Source organism: Rhinopithecus roxellana, chromosome 9 (genome assembly GCF_007565055.1).
Source record: "Rhinopithecus roxellana isolate Shanxi Qingling chromosome 9, ASM756505v1, whole genome shotgun sequence".
Taxonomy (NCBI): Eukaryota; Metazoa; Chordata; class Mammalia; order Primates; family Cercopithecidae; genus Rhinopithecus; species Rhinopithecus roxellana.
The window spans coordinates 6605774-6615793 of record NC_044557.1 but is presented as its reverse complement, the minus strand read 5'-3'; the positions used below and the strand labels follow the sequence as shown (position 1 = coordinate 6615793).

General features: G+C 37.5%; 1 pseudogene across 1 annotated transcript; it reads right to left on the bottom strand.

Annotated features, from left to right (window-relative positions):
- Positions 1–201: 201 nt before the first annotated feature.
- Positions 202–711, bottom strand: LOC104668309 (annotated as a pseudogene). The gene has a single exon (XR_748803.2). The product of XR_748803.2 is annotated as a 60S ribosomal protein L26-like (transcript).
- Between the last annotated feature and the right edge of the window lie 9309 nt (positions 712–10020).

Below are 10020 nucleotides of genomic sequence, written 5' to 3'. Positions count from 1 at the left end.
CAGACTTTTGTAAAAAAAAAAAAAAAAAAAGCTTCTGAATATACTTTAGGTATGAGAAAGCCAAGAATAAAATTTAACTGTAATGGTGGCAACTCCATGTCCGGCGTCCGGCTTTGGACAGGGTTTATGACATTTCTGTTTCTCTAGTAACAATTAATGATTCCTCAGGAGATTCGTGATGTTGTATCGTCTATCTGGAAATTTTTTTTTTCTTTGTTTCAAGTTTTAATCAAAGCTTTTATATAAGATTACTTTATTCCTGCATCTTCTCAATAGTTTCTTCCTTGTATTTGCCCTTTTCCTTTCCTACTTGGCGAGACTTGGCTTTCCGTTCAAGGATCTTTTTGCGGTCTTTGTCCAGTTTTAGCCTAGTGATAACTACCTTGCTGGGGTGAATGCCTACGTGGACAGTTGTGCCATTAGCCTTTTCCCGCTGCACCCGTTCAATGTAGATAACATATTTCTTCCTGTAAACCTGGACTACTTTGCCAATTTGCTGACCTTTATAGTGTCCTCGTACAACCTGAACTTCATCCTTTCGGATGGGCATAGATCACACGTTGTACTTCTGTCTCAGCTCTTTGGAAAGAGGGGAAGACATAATCTTCCTGCGAATGTGGGAAGGTGCATTGAAATGCCTTTTGCGATTCTTGCTTCGGTCGGAAGTCACAAAGGGATTAAATTTCATTTTGGCCACTCCCGCTTCGGTGATGGCCACAAAAGGGAAAAGAAGCCTATCTGGAAATTTTTTTAAAGACACTAGGAACTTTGCCTCATCATGAGTGATGCTGTGCTGTATTTTTACAAACTCCCGCATACAGCACCTTCCTGGGGCCACATTGGCTTGTGCAGTGGAGCTTGTCCAGGCACCAGCATGGAGCAAGTGCAGGGTTGCTGTGTTGGGTTGCAGCACACTGTCACCACAGTGTCTAAAGTCTTATAAACAGGAAGATCATTTTCTGTTTTCCTTGTAACCAAGGTGAGAAAATACAAAGTAAAGATCTAAAGAATATTAAAACCTAGCATTTATGTTCCACAGTGTGTATTTTTAAAGTTTGTAATCCAGAAAATATAGTAGTGTATAATATCTGAAAAGAGAATCAAGTATACAATTGTACATATTTTTAAAGAACTTTGAAAAACTCTGTTATATCTTTTACCATTTGTCTATTTGATAGTGATGCAGAAAAAGAAGTCCCTAAAGACCCTGTGTTCCGAAATTTACCAAGATTGACATTTCTATTAGACATCCTTAACCTGATATAATTGTTTTAATTAGATTATTAGACTATAATAAGGATGAACTTGCTGTCTGTAATTTTGTTGAGGTTTTATTGTTAATATAATAAAAGCTCAACTGTACAAAATTAAGCTAAATGTGATCCAGTCAGAAACATCAGCCTGTGGCTAATTGCGGTGGCTCACACCTGTAATCCCAGCACTTTAGGAGGCCAAGGCGGGCAGATCACCTGAGGTCAGGAGTTCAAGACAAGCCTGGCTAACATGGTGAAACCCCATCTCTACTAAAAGTATTAGCCAGACATGGTGGCAGTATTAGCCAGGCATGGTGGCAGGCACCTGTGATCCCAGCTACTTGAGGGGCTGAGGGAAGAGAATCACGTGAACCCAGGAGGTGGAGGTTGCAGTAAGCCGAGATTGTGCCACTGCACTCCAGCCTGGGCCACAGAGTGAGACTCAAAAAAAAAAAGAAAAAAGAAAAGAAACATCAACCTGTATATTCCAGTAGTTCTCACAGAAGAATGAAAATCCATGCTGGGCAAATAGATCAGTAGTGAGTGATTGTTAAGTGAAAGATGAGCTAGATTGAAGAAAATACATATTTTATTGATGAGCCATTTTGCTGTCTCCCCTTCCTTCCTTCCTTCCTTCCTTCCTTCCTTCCTTCCTTCCTTCCTTCCTTCCTTCTTCTTTTCTCGTTTCTTTTGTTTCCTTCCTTCCTTCCTTCTTTCCTTCCTTCCTTCCTTCCTTTTTCCTCCCTTCCCCTCCCCTCCCCTCCGCTTCCCTCCCCTCCCCTTCTCTCCACTCGCCTCCCCTCCCCTTCCCTCTCCTTCTCTCCCCTCCCCTCCCCTTCCCTCCCCTCCCCCAGACTGGAGTGCAGTGGTACAATCCTGGCTCATTGCAACCTCTGCCTCCCAAGTTCAAGCAATTCTCCTGCCTCATACTCCCTTATAGCTGGGATTACAGGCATCTGCCACCACGCCTAGCTAATTTTTATATTTTTACAAAATACAAAGAGATGGGGTTTCACCATGTTGGCCAGGCTGGTCTCCAACTCCTGATCTCAGGTGATCCGCCCATCCTGGCCTCCCAAAGTGCTGGGATTACAGGCATGAGTTACTGCGCCAGCCTCCTATCTCCTTTTCAAAAGTAGCAGTTTGGTTTATTCTTGTTAGCTAAGTAATCGTTTGAAATATTTTTCAACCTCTCCTGCTCCCTCACAAAAACTCACCTGTTGTTTTAATGATAATAGCATGTTAAAAACTTGGAAGTCTTTATCCCAATACAATAATCATCTTGAAACAAAAATCTAAATTACTCTAAAAAATTATCTTAACTTTGCATTTAGTCTTCTATTATCCAAATGTCTGACTCCAGGATAACTCCAGTTATCCCCAGTTGGATTGTGTGTGATTTATCTGAAAAAGCATCCACAACCCACAGCTAGTGGAAACCCAGCTAGTTTACAGCCATGTGGATAAGAACATCTCTGTTTCTAAAGTGAGAGGAAAGTGCTTGGTATCTTGCTTTTTGCTGAGGGCAAAATAACAACATGAAGACAAAGTACTTTTTGTTGTCTATTCATGAAACTGTAGAAGAATATTTTGAGTTTTTATTCTTATATTATGAAGGGATTCTTTGCCTAGCAGTAGCCATCAAACTGATGTAGCATTGTACTTCTTAACAGTGAAGCCTGTGTGATACCGTACAGTAGGATGAAAGACTATTCTGAGCAAAATAAAATGGGATGTCAGAATCTTCGAAAATTATTTTATCATTTTTCTATTATTTCATTTTTATAAATTAGAAGGATTTTCCATTCAATAAGGATAATCTCTCTTCCTATAATTCTGTCAGAATGGCAGTTTCTTTTGGTAATTGTCCAACCTAGTTTCATTACATTTAGAAAGAGGTTTCAGGGTTTATTCTTGATAGCTATAATAATGATTTGAATGTTTTATATCATGAAGTTTTTTCTATGAGGAAGGCTATTCTCAATGCATCTGTCATCTAATTTTTACTTTCTATCTATAAAGAATATTTAAATAATAATTGGTATATGTTCCTTTTGCTGAAAATGTTTTATTGTCCAGTTTTAGCACAGAAGTGGTCTAAAGTGTTGCAGCAAATGCTGTTCAGTTCCCAGAAGCCTAAAAAACATAATACGCCGCTAACAGAGCTAATTTCCACCCAGTCCCTCAAATTACCGAAGTATTAATATTTAGCTTCCTTTCTAGAAAACAAGAGGCAGCACAAATGGCGTGGCATCCATCTCTTTTAAATCACTGATGATTTTCTGGGGAAGTATGTGTAGATGATTTTATTTTTTAAATAGCCTTTTATCAAACCAGTTCACATGTATTATATTTATGACTATAGAAACTTGTTTATATTTAATTAATGTTGACTTAAAACATGAGCATCCTTGGATTCTCCACGTTGCACTGAAATGATAGAGAAAGGGACTTTCATTTGAGAAACAAGAGACCTGAACCTAATTATGGAAACTATATGAGTTTTGGTGATTGGTTATAAATGTTTTCCTATGATAGATAAATATATAGATATAGATCAGGAATTACTTGATGTCTCTTCAGAAGTTTTCTGTTTTCTTATAATTTCCAGTAATACTCTGTAAGACTTGATTTGCATGCTGTGTGTGTTTGCATGACAATAGAAACCTAAGAACATAATGGAAGGCTATTAAGGCAAAGTCATTCCTAGAAAGTGGAGTGGATCATTGGGATAAGAAATAGCTTAATTATAAACAAATATGCAGGCAGAGAGAAGTCCTAATATAATGAAAACTTGCATTATCTAAACAGATGTTCCCAAAGCAATAGTTTGCCTAAAATCCTCTGTATTACATGATTATTCAGTAAAAGAGTAAACAAATGTCTAATTCATTTTCTAATTTTTCTTTTTTTTTTTTTTTTTTTTTTTTTTTTTTTTTTTTTTGAGGTGGAGTCTGGCTCTGTCGCCCGGACTGGAGTGCAGTGGCCGGATCTCAGCTCACTGCAAACTCCGCCTCCCAGGTTTGCACCATTCTCCCGCCTCAGCCTCCCGAGTAGCTGGGACTACAGGCGCCCGCCACCTCGCCCGGCTAGTTTTTTGTATTTTTTTAGTAGAGACGGGGTTTCACTGTGTTAGCCAGGATGGTCTCGATCTCCTGACCTCGTGATCCGCCCGTCTCGGCCTCCCAAAGTTCTAATTTTTCTAATGGTCCTTGCCTTCATTGAGTATTAACTAGGCACATGATATAATTGTATATGTTTATTAGTAAAGGGAAAAACACTTATTTTCATTTTGAGACTGTTTGGCTATTACTAAAGCTCAGAAAGTGATTTTAGGTCGCTAAGGATACTGTGATTTGATGAGATGCGAAGAAATCTGTGGTGACTGAAGATGTGAGCAACTTGGTGTTATCTAGATCTGCCTTATCTAGTTTGCAAGCCATAGGCTCAATTTTATGTCCCTCTTATTTACACACAGTAGCCCCACACAGTTTTGTTTTAAAAGAAGGCAAAAGTAGACATTTTTAAAGTATACTCAACATTGTGCCATTATGTACCTGATAAAGGTGAAATCACAGGTGTTCACGGCCTCAAAGTTTGGGCCCATGGGACTATCAAATCTGAATTATATCTACTTAGAGCTTAGAGGAGGATTTAGGTATCATGAGAAAAGCAACTCCTACATGAGAAAAAGAAAACTACCAAAGCATGTTGAGGCTTTAACATGGGAGACTTCCAGGTAGGCATTATCACTTGAATGGTAACTAACTTGATGAAGGAAAATAATTACTTTAGCAGTTATGTTATAAAATTAATAAAAAGGACTTGTGTTTATTCTGATGTATTTGTCAACCCATGGGTAGTGATTACTCCATGTACATTCTATAGTGTGTTTATTTTATTTAGTGTCTTAATATATAGTCTTTATATAGTCTTAATATTATTTACTGTTACTTCTAGTCATTTATGTAGTATATTTTACTGCAAAATTTGTAGCACTTTACTAATATTAGATCATTATTTTCCCTCCTCCCCTCTACCTTTCTGGCATTTTCTATTATCTTAGAGTCAGGAATCTAAAGGTCTAAGTCTAGAAATCTGTTGGAAGCTGGGTTGGAGCTGCTGGACATGAGTTACTTTTTACATGTCTCCTTAAGAAGATTCTTTTATAATGTAATACTTAGAAGCCAAATCCTTTCAAATGCAAACACCCTTGAAAATTGACGGTTTCTGAAGTTGCATTCATAAAAATTATCCCATCTTACAGTTAGTCAGAAGATGTTCTTACCTTTGGTTTGCCTGCCTCCTGAAATACAAACCTGCAGATTGCCCCTAACTTCAGCAGTGCCTCCGTCACTGCATGTACCTAAAGACAGGAAAGCCGAGTTCCAGGAGCTGTCAAGTCGGATGATCAGGAAAATGGTGGAGAAGAGGTGACTGGAAAGGCAGGCACTAAAGATGGCAGGCTGCAAAAGCATTCTGAGTTCCCCTGTAACAGATAGGTTTTATGAACTTGGCTGTTTTCTTTTTTCTTCTTTTTTTCTTTTGAGTTGGGGTCTCACTCTGTTGCCCAGGCTGGAGTGCAATGGCACAATCTCGGCTCACTGCAGCCTCCATCTCCTGGGTTCAAGTAATTCTCCCACCTCAGCCTCCTGAGTAGCTAGGATTACAGGTGCCTGCCACCATGCCCAACTAATTTTTGTATTTTTAGTAGAGACAGAGTTTCGCGATATTGGCTAGGCTGGTTTTGAACTCCTGACCTCAGGTAATCCAACCACCTAGATCCAAAGTGCTGGGATTATAGGCCTGAGCCACCATGCCCAGTGAACTTGGCCATTTTCTTACATTCATATATAGCAAAGTTTTCAGCTTGTTCTACCTAGAGACTTTCTTTAGGAGCCAGGACTTCTCCATTTGTAACTTGAGTATATTAATATTCAAATCATAGTTCAAAAATACTGAAATATTTGTTTATTACATTACATAAATATGGACACAATTACTGCCAAAGAATAGAGAGATTTGCTCATAAGAACATTCTATCATTTGTTTTGTTCTGTTTGTAGATGAGAGACGTGCTTTTATAGTACAAAACGTTTCTCTTCTACCTTATCCCCTGTTTTACTGACGTGCTTTGCATAAGAAGCTCATTAGAAGAGAGCAATGCTGGAATAGAGAAGTCTAGACCCTGGCCTTTGAGGGAAAGGACTGCTTTTTTTCTCTCCCAAATTAAAAAGTTAAAAGTGAAACATAACACATAAGGACAAAATACAGGGTTCTGATTATCTTCCACTAATTAATTGTCGAATGATTAAGTCTCTAAGTATCTTAACTTCCATTGTCTTCTTGTTAACCTAGACAAGAGTAGATTATAGGTAATTCAGTAGCCACATGTGGCAGTTAAAATTAAGTAAAATTAAAACTATAGTTTCTTAGTGGCCTAGCCACATTTCAAGTGTTCCAAAGTCACAGGTGGATAGTGGTCACCTGTCAGACAGTACAGGTATAGAACATTTCCAGTATTGCCGAAAATGCTGTCCAACAGTACTTTTAATGCCCAGAGAGAAAATAAGGACAAAATAAAGGCAGTGAAGTAACTTATGACAACTCTGAGATTTTACCACCATACTTAGAGAAAGTTTTTCTCTTATAAAAATTAATACCAATCCTTTTTAAAGACCTTGGGAAAAATCAAAACCCCATTCCTTTAAGCTAGTCTTCAGTGTATATTTTTCTAAGAACAGATTCTCAATACTTTATTTTTCAAGTGATAAAACCATTTTATAAATCATTTCTTAATATCTTCAGTGTTTTTTCCCTTTTTATGTACTCTTTTTAAATGGATATTAGCTGGGCATGGTAGCTCATGCCTGTAGTCCCAGCTACTCCAGAGGTTGAGGCGGGAGGTTTGCTTAAGCCCAGGAGGTTCAGGCTGCAGTGAGGTCCGATCACACCACTGCACTCCAGCCTGGGTGGCAAAGCAAGACCCCTGTCTCTAAAAAATATACAATATAAATTGATGTTATATAGTTAACATTTATCAAGCAAATTGATATGAATGCTTATTTCAAATAAAGATTGATACATTTCATGATATCCTTCCTTTTAAATTTATATAGAGCTAATGAACATTGCCAATAGTTTTTTTTTTTGTTTCTGTCCCTTAAACATTTCTCCTGAAAGTCCACCTCAAAGGTACATCAAGATGCAATTTTTTTATCTTCATAACTTCCTCCTCTTATTAACTTATATTATGAATCAAATTAAGTTTTATGTATGAGGCATTTACTAGTCCAGTGACTTAGCTAATGAAAACATTTAAAAATATGTATTAATTTACTTGGCCTGTTACTAAAGTGCTTAACATAACTAGATGGATCTATAGTAACATGTCTAAAGTTTTTAATGGAAATAAGGGACTAACCATAATCCTTTTGAGTCAGCTTGGTGCTTAGAATTATTTTGTTAAGAAGGCTTGATGCTTTCCTTTTTCTCTTTAAATTTTTGTAGTCAAGCAACAGACTTGATCCAGCAGTGTCAAATTCCAAGCAAGTTATGATGAAATTCTTATTGTAGTTCAAGTACAAATGAGTAAGTGGTGTAACTTCAGTTTATTATCTTCTTGGTGACCTACTTTAGTATGTTTCTGTAGCGATTCATATTAGTTAAGGGACGTTTTCAATATGTTTGAAATAAGAAATAGCATTTTACTCTAAATACAAGAAATGACTGTACACAAATGCCAATCAGTGATTTAGGGCCTTTTAATATTTTTAACAGCAATCTTTTATTTATTTTATGTTATTATTATTATTTTTTGAGACGGAGTCTTGCTCTGTCGCCAGGCTGGAGCAGTGGCACGATCTTGCCTCACTGCAACCTCCGCCTCCTGGGTTCAAGCAGTTCTCCTGCCTCAGCCTCCCAAGTATCTGGGACTACAGGCACACGCCACCACACCCAGCTAACTTTTGTATTTTTAATAGAGACGGGGTTTCACCTTGTTGGCCAGGATGAGCTCGATCTCTTGACCTCGTGATCTGCCTGCCTTGGCCTCCCAAAGTGCTGGGATTACAGGCATGAGCCACTGCGCCTGGCCCAAATCTTTTATTTTTTAACAGCCTTAGTTATTTATAATTCAAATGCACTAAAATATCATCGCTGTCATGAACTTTGCTGTTTACAGGTTCTGTGTAATTCAGAATGCTTTGTACTTAGAAAATAATTTCTAGGTTTATCTTGTTTTGCAGTTTTCATGTTTTGACAATTGCCCACCATTTAGAACACTCAATTTTTGATTATATAATAGTAAAATTTAAACATATCTAATAATAATTTGCCTTAGTTTAATAAATTATATCAAAAAATTTGGGGATAGAGGCTTTTTTTCCCCCTTGTATTATTTTTAAAACTTTTTAGATGAGCTGGACGAAACCTTAGTACATTGGAGCTGGAACTGTATTGAGTACAGCCCCACCTCTGAAGCCTTATATTCATGTCTTAAGTACTATTGATTATTCTGTGAGTTGTTGTTAGTTTCATATTTGACATTGTAGTAATCCACCTTGCATTTTAGTCTTTGCAAAAAGGATATTGCTAGGTATATTCTTATTTCTGATTGAGTATTGAATTTACATTTTCACAATTTCATTATTTGTCATTATAATCCAAAAACGATGTCCACATCGGACTTGGAACTTCTCACTTCAAAAATGAAATACAGATTTAGCAATGTTGTACATAATGATGTCCAAGCATTTTTCCACCTGTTTACTGAGTTTTCTAACCATTTACTATGTGTTGAGGTTCGTGGGTTTTCTTGCTGTTTTTCTGAGGTGAATGACTTGTTAAAGAGCCTCAGTAAGAAATTTCAACTAAAATCACAAAACCATAAAGTCCAGGAAACCACCAGAAGATGGATTTTTAGTGTTTTTGAAATCTTGTATTTCCTTTTGATATCACATACTCATTTTAATTTTACGACTGCCAACTTGTTATGGTATTAACTATATGTATGTGTTTATATGTATGCATATAATATATGTATATGTATATGTATATGAAGAATAAAGTTAAGATTTGGTCAAACTATATTTTCCCATTCAAGTACAAAAATGTTTTCAAGGCTGCAAAAAGTGTACAGTTGTTAAACAAGTTGTAAATAAAGACTTGTATAAAAATTCAGCTTAGATTTCTTTTTTCTGCTCTTAAACTCTGACAAATGTACTTCATAATTGTTGATACTCTTCCACTTTCCTTTGACACTTGCCATTGTGTCCTATCAATTTAAAGATTATGTCACTGGCTGGTAGCAGTGGCACATGCCTGTAATCCCAGCACTTTGGGAAGCCAAGGCAGGCAGATCACCTGAGGTCAAGAGTTCAAGACCAGCCTGGCCAACACGGTGAAACCCTATCTCTACTAAAAATACAAAAATTGGCCAGGCTTGGTGGCACACAGTCTGTAATCCCAGCTACTCAGGAGGCTGAGGTAGGAGAATTGCTTAAGCCCAGGAGACAGAGGTTGCAGTGAGCCAAGATTGCTTGAGAGTGCCACTGCACTCCAGCCTAGGTGACAGAGCGAGACTCCATCTCAATAAATAAATAAGCAAGTAAGTAAATAAATAATCCAAAAATTAACTGGGCATGGTGTCATGCACCTGTAGTCCCAACTACTTGGGAGGCTGAGGCAGGAGAATTGCTGAACCCAGGAGGCAGAGGTTGCAGTGAGCGTAAGTCAGAAGTATACTTTGGGTTTTTTCCAGTACTGG